Raw genomic sequence first — 16,920 nt, 5'->3', positions numbered from 1 at the left:
GAAAAGAAATATTTTTGAAAACAGAAAAAGAAATATTTTAATAAAAACATCCTCATCACTAGACTTTTCACACTTTCGCTTTGTTCGATAATCAAATGACATGAAAGGTATTCATCACTGGGTTTGGCTTTTGGGGAGACACAATTGAGTGTCTACACTATTCCAATCCAAAAAAAAAAAAAATTAACTCACTTAAGTTAATTTTAGTTGATGAGAAGGTACACTATTATAGGTTTATAACAATTTTCGTCTTTTAGATTTATTTACTTTTTGTAATATGTATACTTATAAATTATAATGCAAAATTGATTTTGATATGATAATGTTTAAATGCAAGGATCTAAAATACAAGCAACTATCAAAGAATCACTCATTCGATGATTTGAAGGTCTTGTGAAAGAAGGCACTTCTCGTATTATCTCTAGGTTCGGAGTGATTACTAATACTAGTAAACATTTGGCTACTAGCCATGCCTATAAAGTAAACTTCTATTATAGGACTATTGTTAGGGATTGTGAAGATGCACAACTTCCTCAATATGGATTTGATTTTGTGTCCGTCGACAAAATCCTTAAACAACAGGTCAATGAGGTGATTTTAGTAAGTACGATACATCATATCAATTTATTAACCATATTTTTTTATATAAATTTCATATTTTTTTAAAATTATCAACTAATTTTTTTTATAAAATAATTACAAATCTTATCGGAGAGCTTGCTGGCATGGGCAGGATCAATCAGAAGTTCGATTCTATCTGAACTACTCATTTTCAAATGATATCCACATTGTTCACAAATACCCATTTTTGACTTAAGTAATTTCTTGTAATTTAATGCATAACAATTTTCTCATTGAACCCACAAATGTTTATATTTTTTAGTTACATCAAGATTAGTAGAATTTTCGATGTTAGGGAAATTACTGTCGTTCGTGATAATTCTTTTACTGAAACTTTCGCAGGTATTTCCACTTTCATTAAAAATGTAACTCAAAATGTAACTATCACTGTAATTGTCACTATCACTTAGGATGGAACTGCCACTACGGATTTGAGAATGAAGATAATTGTCAATGCAATTATTAATGTGATTATTCCAACTATCTTCAGTATAATCCATGGAATGATCATTATAAGTATCGCCACTCTTAGATCTAGAGTTCAGATAACTTGAATTCCAATAATTCGAAAAGGAACTTTGCAGTTCATTCAGAAAAGACGGATCGTTGTCAATCTCAAAAATTTGATTTTTAATATCGAAGTATAGGGAATAACTGTCCCCTTTACTATCTATAAGTAAAAAAAGAGTATCAGAGATGAAATTCCGAATGTCCATAACACGAACTAAATGATCAACATTAATATAACTAGAACTGTCACTATTTCTCCAACTATGAATGTTTTTTTCTGTATCATTTAGACTCGGATCTTCCGTTGTACTGGTATTTTCAGTAGGACCAAGACTGTCCATTGATTTACTTAATCCACACCCGTATCTGTGTTCTAACTCTTTTTTAGACAAGATCGAATTGAACCAACCCTTTTTCATAGAGTTTTCTTGCCCCCCATTCGCGTGAAAAAAATCGATGAATAGTCATTATTTGATGAAAAAAATGGAACATTTCTTGTCAGAATAAGCATCTAGATACAACCGCTCAGATTATTAACTAAATATTAATGAAGTATTATATTGAAAGAAAGAATTTTTTCTTAGAAGAGAAAATTCACGCGTATAGAGAATGTTTAAGAACTTCAATGTCAGAATTAGAATCGGGTTGTTATATTTTTTATTTAAAAAATCGAGTTCGAGCAGAGTTGTTTCTGTTGATTGTATAAGGAAAAGAAAAAAAGACTACTTGTTTTACGCTTTGATAGGGAAGGTATATGTATGAAATCGAAAAGTCTCTTTAACAATGTTTCCAATGAAATTTCTTTTCAAATTCAAACCCAGGCTTGGCTCCAAATCAAATTGTACTAAACAAATCTAAGTAGGGTGTTCCTAGATCCATTTCTTCCATTCAATTGCAATTGATTGGTTTTAACTAACAATCAAATATTACTATATATTTAGTAGGGCTATACGGACTCGAACCGTAGACCTTCTTGGTAAAACCGATCAAACTTTGTATTCTCAAAATGATTTGAACTGTTTCAAAAACCCACCATGCATTTTTTTGCATTGGGCTTTTTCATTAACTGATATAAATATCAGCTAGTCTACCATATTTTTCTTGATAGAAAGAAAATGGTTCCGTGTGCTCAGATTCATTATTCATTTGAACTTTGATTCAAAAGCACTACCAAAGTGTTTCAAAGAAGAGTTATCTTGACGTAGGTCTGCCTTTGGCCTAGATGAATTTGAAAATTAAATGGAGTCTCTATCGTTTCGCTTAAAGAATCCAATATGAAACTTCATACACCTTAAAGTTCATAGGACGAAAAGAGATTTTTTGAGGCCCTTATACTCATTATTCCTCGCATTGAATAGGTTGGGTATTCAACCTATCAATATGTCAAATCAATAATGGGTTTTATTTTGTAACTAAATAGACACTTGAATTGGACCGAACTAGAATTCATTGTCAGGCTATTGTTCTCTTGTTTTGTTTCCTCAAAGCCTAGAGTAAGACATCGATTTTTCAAAAAGATTCATTCTTTTGATTGCATGATGGACTTCCCTGAAAAACATTGGCGCGCGTGTAAACGAGGTGCTCTACCTAGCTGAGCTATAGCCCTTGTGTTTATGCTCCATATTTTAGTATGTAGATAATTTCTTGTCAAGAGAAATATTCTCCGATATACCATCATAGCTCTTTGATCCGTTTGATTTCTATTGCTTATAAGCAGTATTCGGTTTATAATCAATCTATGGAATGGTTATATTTAGTCCTCTTTGTAATGATAGAAGGCCTACTTAACTCAGCGGTTAGAGTGTTGCTTTCATACGGCGGGAGTCATTGGTTCAAATCCAATAGTAGGTAAAACTTATTAGATACCAAAGTCAGAGTCGAGGGTATTTAATAAGTTTTTCTACTTACCCTTTGGATTATTAAGACTATTAAATAGATTCTCTTTTTCTTTTTATTTTGTTGATTGAATCAACAAAATAAAAAGAAAAAGATATCTTCTATATATTTAGATTCTATATATAGAAAGAGTGTACAAACAGAACTTCTTTTGATTATGATTATTTGGACGCACGCACCGACTGGTTACGAAGAAATCGGATTGCTAGCCTCTACTCGTGTCCTAGCTCGTCTCAAAGCTAAATTTGCTTCAATTACTTGTCTCTTTCCTTCCGCTTTCCTCAAGTTAGCTTCTGCTATTTCAAGAGTTTGCTGAGCTTCTTGTGAATCAATGTCACTACCCCTCTCAGCATCATTTACTAAAATCGTAATCTCATTATTGCCTATTCTAGCAAAACCGCCCATCAAAGCCATTGTTAACCATTGGTCGTTAAGACGTATTCTTAAAATTCCTATATCTACCGCTGTGGCAGTAGGGGCATGGTTTGGTAATACACCAATTTGGCCACTAATCTTATCAATATTTCAAAAACTGATACCCCAAAGGCCCAAATTTCAAATTGACAATTGAGCTAGAAGACTTGTAGTAAGAAATTCGAATAATAGAACTTATATAATATTAGAACTTATATAATAGAACTTTATATAAATATTAGAACTCTTTTTTATGTGTTGACTTCAATTACATTTATCTTGTATTTTGTAGCAAAAAAAGGCTGACTTTTCCATTGTTCGGAAAATATGCTGAACAGCTTTTGGAGTATACTACTAAAGATGACATCCAAGGACCCATAGTTTTAGTATTGCAATTTGCTAAGATTAAGTGTTTTAGAGGTGATATTTTATTAAATATTTATTTATATATTTAGATTATGATAAGTAATTTTCCTCCAAATTTAATAATTGAATTAATCAAATCACGTTGATCATAACTTTTCTAGATGAAGTTTAATAATTGTATTAATCAAATTTAATATGTATTAATCAAACCACAATTCTATACTTCAATTTTATTTAGGGAAATTCTCAATGGTAACCCCCTACTTTTGCTTATTCTCAATGGTAGGCAATTTTTTATTGCATTCTCAATGGTAGCCTTCAACTTTAAAAAAGTTGCAACCGTAACCTTATAAAGTCTAAACCGTTAAATATCCGTTAACTTTAAATTTTGTCAACCGTCTTCTCTCTCTTAACCATTTTCTCTCTCCTTTCCTTCACCCATCTTCCATGGCAGCCACCTCCAACCCCAAAACCCTCCACTTGCAACAACCTCCTTTCCAACAACCACTACATCTCCATCCCCCCTTCCACTGCAACAACCACCCCCTCTCCACCCCCCTCCACTAAACCGCAACAACCTCCCACAAACCCACGAAATTTGGCCACCAACAACCCCAAAACCCACCACAAAATCAGCCATCCACCCCAACCACGAAAACAGCCCCATGGAACCGTCGCCTAACAAAAACCCTACCCAAGAAACCCGTAACTCACAAAATACCACCTACACCTACCAAAACCCCTCCAAAACGAAATACCCTTGCGAAAACCCCACCCACCTCAACCCATGAAAATCTTAAATCACCACCCATATGCACGAAAAGCCCATCCACGAAAATGAAGCACCCTAGAATTTGATTGAAAATAAAAAGGGGAGTAAAGAGAAATGAAGAGCACTTCAAACTTTAGAGAATTAAACAATTGAGAGTTTGGTGGTTGATGGACATTTAAACATTTATCAAATAATGGTGATGAAGGTGGAGAGCTAAATCTATGGAGTTTGGAGGTTGAAGGAAAAGGAGAAATAAGGAGGATGGAGGTATTTGTGGGGGTATTTTCTGATTTTTGTATTTTTTTTTTTTTATAATTATTGGAGTCCATAGACCGTAGTTAGATTTAACGGAAATTTAACAAAAAATCATCATTAAGGTTACGGTTGTAAAAATGTGAAAGTTTAGGGCTACCAATGAGAATCGGAAAAAAAAAAAAAAAAAAAAAAAAAAAAAATGGCTACCATTAAGGGTCTTTTTGTTGGAGTGATTAAGGATACATTAGGGTCTTCATTACGGATACATTAGGATACGTACGAACTACGCATCTACATACAATATAATATAAAAAAAGGTTTGAAAATTCTCAAAAAATTCTATACATATGCCCATGCAAGGTGAAGTAAAGAAATAATCAAAAATATCTTAGGGCCTGTACTGATGAGCTGAACTGAACAGAACTGAATATAGCTAAAATGAATTGTTTATGAGGGAAGGAAATTAGGAACAGAACTAAACTGATTGAATTGATTGGAGCTGAACTAAAAGTAAGCTGAAAAGAACAGACCCTTAGTATATATAAATAATAAAAGTTACATAAGGATAAAAAAAATCTTAGGGCATATTCTGATTTACTGAAATGAGCTGAAATGAACTAATTTTGGAGCTGAACTGAACTGAATAGAGCTGAAATGAATATTTTATGATTGGAGCTCAACTGAACTGAAATATAATTAATCTGAAATGAACATGCCCTTAGTATAAAAAATATCAAAATGACATCATATATGGTTATTCGTATGAAGTTATGTAATAGATCCAAAGAAAATTAGTAATATTTAATACGAAATATTATGTAAAAAAAAAAATAAAAAAAAAAGAGAGAGAGAGAGAAAGATCAAAGATCTAGGATTTCTTTTTTTTTTTTTCCTTTTTTTTGAAAACAAGATCTAGGATATCTTAAAACCTAAGATAATTTTCTAACAAAAATTTAAGGACTATCCTAAGTATACCATTTTATAAAAATTTCATATAAAAATTAAAAATAAAATTTTAAGTAAGGTAAGTTAATTTTTAACAAAAAATTAAGGATTATCCTAAGTATATATTTTCCTAAGCAAGGTAAGTTATTAAATATCAAATATCTTATAAAAAGTAATATGTTACAAATAGCATGGATACATGCAATTAAATAAATAAAGTTACTTATTATCATGCTTAAATATCTTTTATTTAATTTATTCCATTTGTCTATACTATATATTTATGTTGTATATTCAACCAATTGTAAGTTGTACGACTTGATGAATTTTTGCACAATGCTTAGGAAAATATATACAACTATACAAGTATAAGATGTAAGGTTATTATTATGTCTATAGATTTGGTGATTGTAATTGGTAAAATAGATATTAGGTTGTTAGCTATTGAATCGATTAATACGTCAATAAAATTTTAGTTTTGAGTCGCTCTACGGGAGATAGGAAACGACTTTTCTTGTATAGAACATAATTTATTCATTTTTAATTAATAAAATAACAATTAATAAATAAAAGGGAATAAAATAAAAGAAATGCAAATAACATAAAAAATATTCATATCACATTCCTTAATTTTACTATTGACCATATTTGTCGGTGAATAACATTTTAATAATTAATTTGTTAATGTAAAGTCTATTTTTACTAATTGAATTTTTTTTCCTATGATATTAAAATTTTGATTTTTAAACCGTGCATCACACGGGCACTATACTAGTTTACTAATTAATAATAAGTTCACACGGTTTTTGATGAGTCTATTATATATATATTTTTATTCCCCGTCCCACGGTCATATTTGTGCTTATTTGAGCTCTACGGAGCTATTTTTATTACTAATATACGTTTTCTAGTGTTTTTGTAGAGTTGGCATTATTTTGTAGGAATTTACAGAATTATGATGATTCCCGAGCTTATTGAGCCACTACAAAGATAATAGAGTTTGATCGTATTTTATGACTGTATTTTTATAGCCCAAGACCTAGTCAAAAGAATTTGGTTTGGTGATTAAGGGCTCGATTGGTGGAGAAGTCCAAGTTTAACAAGCTATTATTACGGATCAAGTAATGATGAGGCCACAAAATCATAAGACAACAAAGGTTAAACCATAGGTGGCCCAAGTGGAAAAGGCCCAAAATCTGCTGGCGTGAAGGAAGCGAGCCCGATCGGGCGGCACAATGTCCGATCAGGTGAGATGTCCTCAATTAGTATTACATGCACCATGGTGCACCTAGAAATAGGTGCACCAGGCCCAATCCGCCGCCCAACAGAAGAAGCCCACACGCGCGCCCAACAGAAATCAGCCCACACACGAATCAGTTTTTATTTTTATTTTTTTTTTAAAAAAAAAAAACAGTTCTCCTTTCTCCAACTGCCATTTCTCTTTTTTTAATTATTTTAAAAATTTCTCTTTCCTCTCTTAAATTAAAAACCTTCATCATTTAATCCATTTTATTTCTCTCTCTTCTCACCATTTTTCTCTCTGTAAAAACTGCACTATATATTTTGCCATGACTAAAGATGAAAAACACAAGCTAAGGAAAAACTCCTTCGAAAAGGTGAACAATTCTTAAACTTCTTTGAATTTGCTACGATTATGCTATAATTGTTGTTTTAATTTTTTAATTTTTTCTTTTTTTTTTTTTTGTAGAAAATCGAAAGTATCTACTCCTACTGAAGAAGATAAAGATGTGTGAGTAATTTATTGTTCAAAATCGCAATTTTACATTATCTTAAATTGTTAATTTTTAGAATTGAATACTTAATTAAAACCCTAAATTTTTTGAACAGTACAATTAGTCAAATGTTCAAGGTCAGATTACCAAAAAGGAAGAAATTAGATGATATACAGAAGAAAAGTCCAATTGTTGATCAAAAACTTTTGAAAGAATTAAACAAAGAAATTTCAGAAAGTATAATTAACATGTATATTTTTGTTCGTATATATACGTTTGATGTTCATATACGTTGTGCTTCATGTCCAGATATATGTGCTTTATGAAGTAATAATTTTTTATAAAATAATTATTTATTTGGATGTTGTTTATTTGCTTATTTTGTCGTTTAATGTTTAATTTTTTCACCAAGTATTGAACACCCTTAAGAAACTTTTGAACAACAAACAATAATCAGTGAACATCCCCAAAAAACATTGAACAGTCCCCACTTCAATGTTTATGTTCGTATATGTTATGTTTCATGTTCATATTCAATTTGCTTTATGTTCATATATTTTGTGCTTATGAAGTCAAAATTTGTTTAGATGCTCATTGTTTTTCATTATCTTGTTTATTTTTTTATTAACAGTCCAACTACTGACAAGCCCCCACAAATATCTGATCAACCTTCACAAACCACTGAACAGCCATCACAAACCACTGAACAACCCAAGCATGCATCTGAAATACCCCCACAAACATCTTATCTACCACCAAATACCAATGAACAACCATTAAAGACATCTGAACAGCAACCAGAAGCAACTGAAAAGCCCCTTGAAACTTCTGAGAAGCAACCAGAAACAACTGAAAAGCTACCTGAAACTTCTGCGAAGAAACCAGAAGCAACTAAAAAGCCCCCAAAATTTTCTGATAAGCCACCAGAAAACACTAAACCCACTTGAAAAGCTTCTGAACCCCATTAAAAAAAATAAGGAATCCCCTACAAAATCCGTTGAACCACCTACAAAATCTTCTGAACTGCAATCAGAAAATACTGAACAACCTGCAACAACTTCTGCACTTGGAGAGACTGCTCAGAATGCTGCTTAGCCTTCAGTAAAGTCTTCCAACCATCTTAGAGGTAAAATCTTTGTATAATTTTTGTTCATTTTTATTTTCATAATATGTTCATTCCTATATAAAAATATTCATTTGCTTAATAAAATTGACTTAAATGTTCAAAACAATTATGAAAAAAGAAGAAAACATGTTGCAAACAAAAAAAGGCTGAAGGAAATTCCTGTAAGTAGCAAAATGACAAGAAGCAAAAGCTCCCAAGAAGCACATAATGTTCAAATTGAAGAAGCACAAGAAGTTTAGATGAAAGAGTTCTAGAGAGCACGGGAAGTTTAGAAATCAAAAAAGGGAGTTCAAAACAAAAATAAGGGGGTTTAGAACATAGAAAGTTTTGGTGTATGTAAAGGAGGGTAAAAAATCATCTAATCACCTAAGGGAGTACAGAAGAAACCAAAGGCTATTCAGAAAGTCGAGAAAGGTGGACTTAGAGAGAAAAAAAAAGAAAGAGAAAAGATGATGATGAGGAGTTGTTTGATGTAGATGATGTTGTTAATTTGAGTGATGATAATGAAGTTTTAAAGGATGAAGAAGACAGGCTAAGCGTTAGAGTGGGACATGTTAAGTTTTTGAAGTTTGTGTGCAACTTAACCCCACAACAGAAGCAAGCAGTGTAAGAAACAGGATTTGGGACATTACTTTATGTCAACCTCCCACAAAATGATGCAGTATTTTGTGGTTGGCTTTTGAGACATTTTGAAGAAAACAACTGCACTCTATACTTGCCCTACAACAAATCAGTTGATATCTTCTTTTTTTTTTTTTTTTTTTTTTTTTTGACTAGAGCAAATTATATTAATAATATCAGAGTTTACAAACTAAGAAATAAAAACTAAAACATACCACTACATGGCTTTTAACATTTAAGCCTTTACAACTTTTAATACTAAAATCAAAATTACATAAGTGAGGATGGCCGGATACGTTGCAGATTAAGACCTCCTTATAGAAGGAAGAGTGGATATGGAGTGCACATTGTATAAGAAAGTGCCTAGAGGAATAATGTTCAAATATCTAGCTCAAATGTTCATAAGAAACATATAACATGTTCAGATATCTTATAAGATTAATATATATTACATAAATTTGAATTAAATTAAATGTTCATAAGAAAAGTACCAAATGTTCAAATATATAACTTAATATGTTCATAATCCCAAATTTTGACAAAATTTTAAAAATGCATAAATCAAAAGCAAAAAAATAAAGATGAATTTTTAGAAGAACAAGCAGCGTTAGACACTTCACTCCTTGCATTGCACCTAAACCTAAATGCATAATCATCATATATATATATATATATATATATATATATATATATATATATATATATATATATATATATATATTATTTTTTTACCGTCACTTCTAACTTGTTTCCTCATTAATTCGGACTCTTTAGTTTCCAGTAATACAGTTGCATCTGTATTCATTGAAATATAATAATAACGAGTATGGTTAAACAACCTAATATACATGGTATATGTTAAGATATATTACAATAATGTTCAAATGTCTAACTCAAATGTTCATAAGAAACATATAACATGTTCAGATATCTAAGCTAACTTGACATGTTAAGAATTAATTTTTTTTTTTTTTTTTTTTTTTTAAAACATACATAAATAAGAAACAAAATAAATGCTCATAAATCAGAGTTAATAGATGTTCATATCGAAATAGTGTGAGTTCATTTAATAAAGTTAGAATGTTCAAAATTATTATAATCAAACATTGTTAATAATATTTTATAAAAATTTTATATTAGTTTTTTGCATGTATATGATTACTGATTAGTTAGAAGTATTGTGAATTTTGTTGTATCATGGACCGAAAAATAAATTAATTTAAGAGATACGATCAAAATAAAGATTTGTATTGACTTGGATTATGTTGATGTTCATATATAATTATTTAATGTTCATTTTTATATGCACTGTGTTCAAATTAGAACACCACTTGCTGAAATCACATGTGTTTAACTATAACATATGAAATATGAACCGTATCGTATCGAGATTAAATATGAACACTTGTTCAAAATTATTAGTCATTGAATTATACATAATTAATACTTTTTTTTTTTACAATTTGATGATCATAACAAGATCATGTAGTGTGTTCATATTAATTATATAAAATTAAAATATATTATGACTTATTATCAATTTGATGTTCATATCAAAATTATGTATGTTCATTTAGCAAATGTATAGTGTTCAAAATATACATGTTTAAAATTATTTTAATTATACAAAATTATTAGTTTGTTTTTTTAATTTAATCTTTAATATCAAGATCTTTTGTGTTTATCGTATACATCAACAACTATATATTAATTTTATATAAATATATTTTCAAGTTGCTGTTTTTTTCAATTTATTAAATCACATGTTCATTATCACTACAAATAAAGCAATGAGCCAATAATAGGAAGACACATTGCCATTCCAAAAAAAAAAAAAGGATAGGAAGAGTGGAAGACACATGTGCGATCATTGATAAAAAGGATAGGGACCTCCATCATCTTTATTTCTCAAAGATGAGAAACAAACAAGATATAATGAGAAATCCTCTGTATGCATCTTTGATATGCCCTCCTTCTTTAATTTGATTCTTTCTTAGTCCTCTTCCTATTCCTCTCATCATTTCAATTTAATTTTATCAAATCAAATGCAAAATTCGTTTTTGAAATTTCCAACAAATTAAATCAATAGATCCTTCCAGATCAATAAGAATTACTAAGCAAATCTAGTAGAGGCTCATCAATTTCAAGCTCAACGATACCCAATTCGCCGAAAATTTCACAACAACTCTGGATTTTAAATAAAGTTGCTGAAAGAGAAATATTATAGACCGGAAAAATTAATGAGATTCAGAAAACAATTACTTGATTTATATTTGACAATTTATCTTGAGGAAGGAGGAAAATGGAGTTTGAGAAACAAAGATGGAGGTGGAATGATAAATGAAACGGTGAGAAGTACAGGGGAAGGAAAACTAAAGAGCTAAAAGTGTTTAAAACGGCGTCGTATGCGGGTGGTGCACATAGAGCATGGTCCACCTTAAAATTTGCGGAGATGTCCTCCAGCGTTCTTTCTTGCTAATTGGGCTTTGTTGTTTGCTCCAAATTCACACGCAGCCTTGGTTTTGAGTGGGAATTAGAAGCAGTTGACTTGGATTAAAACTCCTATTTCTTTTCTTATTTAAGGAGGAGTAATAGTAGTTTTACGGAGGTAGTTTTAGATAGTTTGATTGTTTTAGTTTAGTTTGTTTTCTTTGTTCTTTCTACGCAACTCTGTTTTATGTTTTTATTTTACTTCTTCTCCAATTGATTTTCTCTAGTTTTCATTATTATTGCTTTTTACCCTCTTTTTATTATTATTGTTTTTATCATGCTTTCTTTAATTGCTTTGTTTAGTTTAGATTTAATTATGTACGAGTAGTTTATTTCTAGGGTTCTTGGGGGATCCATAGTTAATATGAAGGGATAATTTGTTTTGGTTGACTATTGATATTGCATGATAATTTCTTATTGAATTGTTTTAATTCTTTAAAATTAGATTATGAATCGAGGAGATGTGATAGGATTGTAAAAGTATAGCAATATTGAATTGATGAATCGAGCAGATGTTAATTTGATATTAAATGCTATTTTTAATAGGAACTTAGATCTAGTAAATTGCGAGAGCCTATTAGATCTATGTTGATTAATAAATTGCGAGAGTCTGTTAATCATGTTATATGTGCAATGTTGATTATCGATTGTTTTGTATTATTCCGGAATATTAATTATTGGTGAACCTGTGACCCTAGGCTTTTTATTATTGATTTCTCCCTACTTATTCTCCTTAGTTTAATTCCCCTCACAACAATATTTTGGTTACATGATAATTTAGATTATAATAATTAATTAGGAATAGAAAAACTTGTTTCCCTGTGGATTCGACCCTACTTCCCTATCTACATTAGTTAGAGGACTTAGGAATTACTTTTGATTAGGTGATACGACTTTAGCCTGTCAGTTTTCTTCTTCTTTTTTGTTCACAAGTAAGTGAAGTAACTTATTTTTTTTAAACTGGAAGATTACAAGAACCTTGTTGGTTGTTACTATCCCCATTACAACCCTCCATTTAATAATCTAAACTTCTTAATACATGATATACTTATAAGAAGTTCACATGTTCACTTCATTTTTGTAGATTATTATATATATTGGCTGTTACATCACTTCTTTATCCCACCATTTTATTATAATTAAGGACTATAAATACCTTAGCTTGGTCTAGCATAATGTCACGGATATGATTCATAATCCATTACAATCAAACAAATAAGATACTCTTGTTAGTATAACAATAATAATGTTGTCCCTTGGTATTACCATCCTTATATTTCTCCTTGGCCTAATGGCTTCATGGAGATTACTTATGCAACTACTTAAACAAAAAATTATGATTATGCCCTCATCAAAATCATTGAATACACCAAAATTACCTCCTAGCCCACAAAAATTACTCATTATAGGACATCTTCACTTAGTAGGGAGAACTTAGCCAAAATATATGGACCTATCATGCTCTTAAAGCTTGGCTCCATGCACGGCATTGTGATCTCCTCCCCGCAAATGGCAGAGCGCCTTCTTAGGGATCACGATGTACTTTGTGCAAAGAGGCTTATGTCCGAGGTTTCTCATGACCTTTCATATAACTCCAAGGGAATTATTTTCACACCATATAGCTCATATTGGCAAAAAGCGAGAAAGTTAGGTGTCATGGAGCTTTTGAGTGCTTCAAAAATAAGGTCATTCGAGTGGTTGAGGGAGGAAGAATTAGGTAAACTAATGAGTTCTTGAAGGCTGCTTCGGCAGCTGATCAAGTCGTAGATATTGGCGCTAGTGTTGGTGGTGTCCTAGAGGAGTTGATATATAGAATGTTGTGTGGAGCTCCAAAGAATGATTTGGCTCTTAGAGCTACTGTCCTTGAGGCTTTGAGACTATCAGGAACCCTAAATATTGCTGACTATTTACCATTCCTTGCACCATTTGATCCACAGGTTTGTTTCATGCATTGTCTTTATTTGATACCACTAGATACAATTGATGTTTTACTAGTTAAGAGCTATATTACTAGGATTCGGGTACCCATGTTAGACACAGGTATGTGTTCAAGCGTCCGACTTGACTATTTTGTGAAAAGATTACATGATTTTATATTAAAAGTGAAGTGTCTGGGTGTTATACCTATGTTCGAGTGTCGAAGGTCTGACACGGGTATTTGAGATAAAATGAAGAGTTCGAGTAATATAGATTAAAAGTATTATACAACTATACGAGTAGTCTCATAACTAAGAAATGGTTAAATTTTATCCACCTCATTTTTTTTTAAAACTAAAGTTAACTAAATTTTTTGATCAAAATCATACTTCTACAAAAGAGGTCAAACTATAAAATGCATATAATACATCATCAAATATAATTCTACTATGATAGCACGACGAATGTTATCTTAAAATCATATCATACACATTTGGAAACCTCTTTTACTATATATATTACTATTCAATATTTTTTTTCCATGTGAGAAGGTTTATCGATTTATTTTTAGTTTGAAGTATAACTTGATTAAATTAAATTGACTGTTGACTAGAAATTGACCTATGTCATGACACTGAACAAATTGTTTTAATTAAGTTGAATATGTTAGAAAATTTAAAAAATATAGTAGTACAAGTACTAATCTAGGAACTTAAAGAGGTGAAAGGGAGAAAAGAAACAAAAAAATCTAAACATTCTTAGCGTATCCTATATGTTATACCTATCTTATTAACAAAATAAAAACTACCCCCTCCGTCCCCTTTTGATAGTCACTTATGCCATTTTTGATGACCTAAAATGTTAATCACATTTGCTTTTTTCAAGTACCATCTATAACTATAACTAAAGTAGAAACCGCTGACGTCATCTTTCTTCCAAACCTATACACATGTCAACTTATTATAAAAAATTTTCCCGCCCAAAACTGTATTGCATGTTATATAAAAAACTAGGTTAGTTCTCGTGCCATGCACGGTAATTTTTAATAATCATTTCAAATAAAGTATTACCAAAGATACGTTACATATAAAATGAAGTAGAAAATAATCAAAATTATGTCAAGAATGTTTTTTTTTTTTAATAGCTATTTAAATATTTGTGTTAAAAATATGTCAAATCGTTTTTATTTTAAGTAATAATATCTAAAATTAGAGAATAATTTTTGTATAATTTGTTTCTTTAACAAAATGTTATTTAGGAAAAAAAAAAAAAAACTAAGGACACATCAGGGGATGACACGTGTCATTGCTGGTGTGTCTTTTAGTATATAGTTATTGATTATCACCTGACAATACTTTATACACATTATTATACGGAAAAAAATAATTTAAATTTAATGTATAATAATAAACTAATTTTTTCTAAAATTGAGGGATATGAATGGGTATAGTAATTTTTGTTCTTATCCCTAATTTAAATTAGAAGTAAAATACTATTTTCCTAAAAAATTGAAATACTAAATTACTAATTACTAAGGGATATACGTAGTAGTTGTTAATCTACTTATCCTTTTTTTTTACTTATCCCAATAAAGTTAGAGAATTTGCAATTTTTTGGGTGTAAACTATGTACTTATGTTCATTTACGGGAAAGAGTTAAAAGAAAAAGATTCAGGACCCGTTCATTTTAGCTTAATTTCAGTTCATTTCAGCTCCAATCAGTTTAGTCCAGTTCCTAATTTCCTTCTCTCATAAAATACTCATTTCGGCTCAGTTTAGTTCAGGTCCAATCAGTTCAATTCAGTTCAGCTCAGATCAATAAATGTGAACAAACCCTCATTAGATGCATTTAGATAACAATTACTGTCTCATTGACATCGTAATTTTTTTCAAATTGTACACGTGTCAGCTTCTTCTTTCAATTTCTTCCCGTCTAAACTTTTTATTTTTTCTTCCAATTTTCTTTATTTTTTATTTTTTTATTTTTTTATTTTAGAAAAGCTAAATATTGTCTAAGCCATACTTCTCCGTTCTTTTTTACTTGACCCTGACTTTTATACTATTCATTACTCCTCTTTTGACCGTCTTTGTAAATAATATGTAAGAAAAAATATATTCGTGTGAGGTCTTTATGTATTCGTCTAAATAAGTACTATAATAATGTATAACTTTTATAATTTTACTTATGAAGAATTAAAGTTATTGATTGTTAAAGTTTTACATTGGCAACCGTGATAAAAGAAACAGGTCAAGTAAAAAAGAACAGAGGAAGTATATAGTTAATTCTAAGGAAGGCAAATATTAACCCTGTATATATGTGATTACTCAAGGTTAAGTAATAGTTGGGATTAAAATGAAAAGTCATGAATTTTGTTGTAGACATGAATTTTTTACATTTTTGTAAATTTTACATATTTTGATTATATGACTTGAAAGTGTATAAAATTATAAATTCTTTTTATTATATACATGCAATGCACGGGAGCTAATCTAGTTAATATAATTTTTTTACCAAAATTCTCTCTAATTTGCAAAAATATTTGTGCAAATTTAACTTTTCCATGTAAATTTAACTTTCCCATGTACTTTAATTACTTTCTCTCTCTACTTTTTGCATACCCAATGTAAATTTACTTTTTCAATGTACTTTTGCTACTTCTTATTTATGTTTATTAATTCGCGTGATTTTCTATCAAAAGTGACTATTAAAAGGGGATGGAGGGAGTAAATATTACGCTTGTAATGTTTTCTTTTGTTTAAATTGTGTATGCCAATGTAAAAAGAGAAAATATGATATTTATAAATTTACAGTAATACTAAGAGGATTATAGTAAATTATAAAAGAAAAAAATAAAATCTAGTAAATCTCATTATTATGGTTTCACTATCAATAATTCCAAGGGTGCTATTATTGTCAAGGGAAAAAAGTTCACTTCCAAGACATATTACTTACCCGCAGCAGGTAATCTTTAATTTGAGAATAATAATTTGTCAAACTTATTGATTCAATCAATTTTTTTTTTTTTTTTTTTTTTTTTTTTTTTTTTTTTTTTTTTGAGGAAAGTATTCAATCAAATATTTTGTAATCTTTTAATTTGTTGTCAATAACAACCAAATTGCTTGATTCCCGCATATACCTAATCATGTTTATGATCAGGATCAAAAATCTACCTTCATATTATTATCATCTTTATTCTATTTTATTTATTATTTATTTTATTTATTTTATTTATTTATTTATTTATTTTTTTTTTT

Source organism: Chenopodium album, chromosome 10, assembly GCF_948465745.1.
Source record: "Chenopodium album chromosome 10, dcCheAlbu1.1, whole genome shotgun sequence".
NCBI classification, from domain to species: Eukaryota; Viridiplantae; Streptophyta; class Magnoliopsida; order Caryophyllales; family Amaranthaceae; genus Chenopodium; species Chenopodium album.
The sequence above is the reverse complement of the archived record's forward strand: the minus strand, read 5'-3'. Positions refer to the sequence as shown.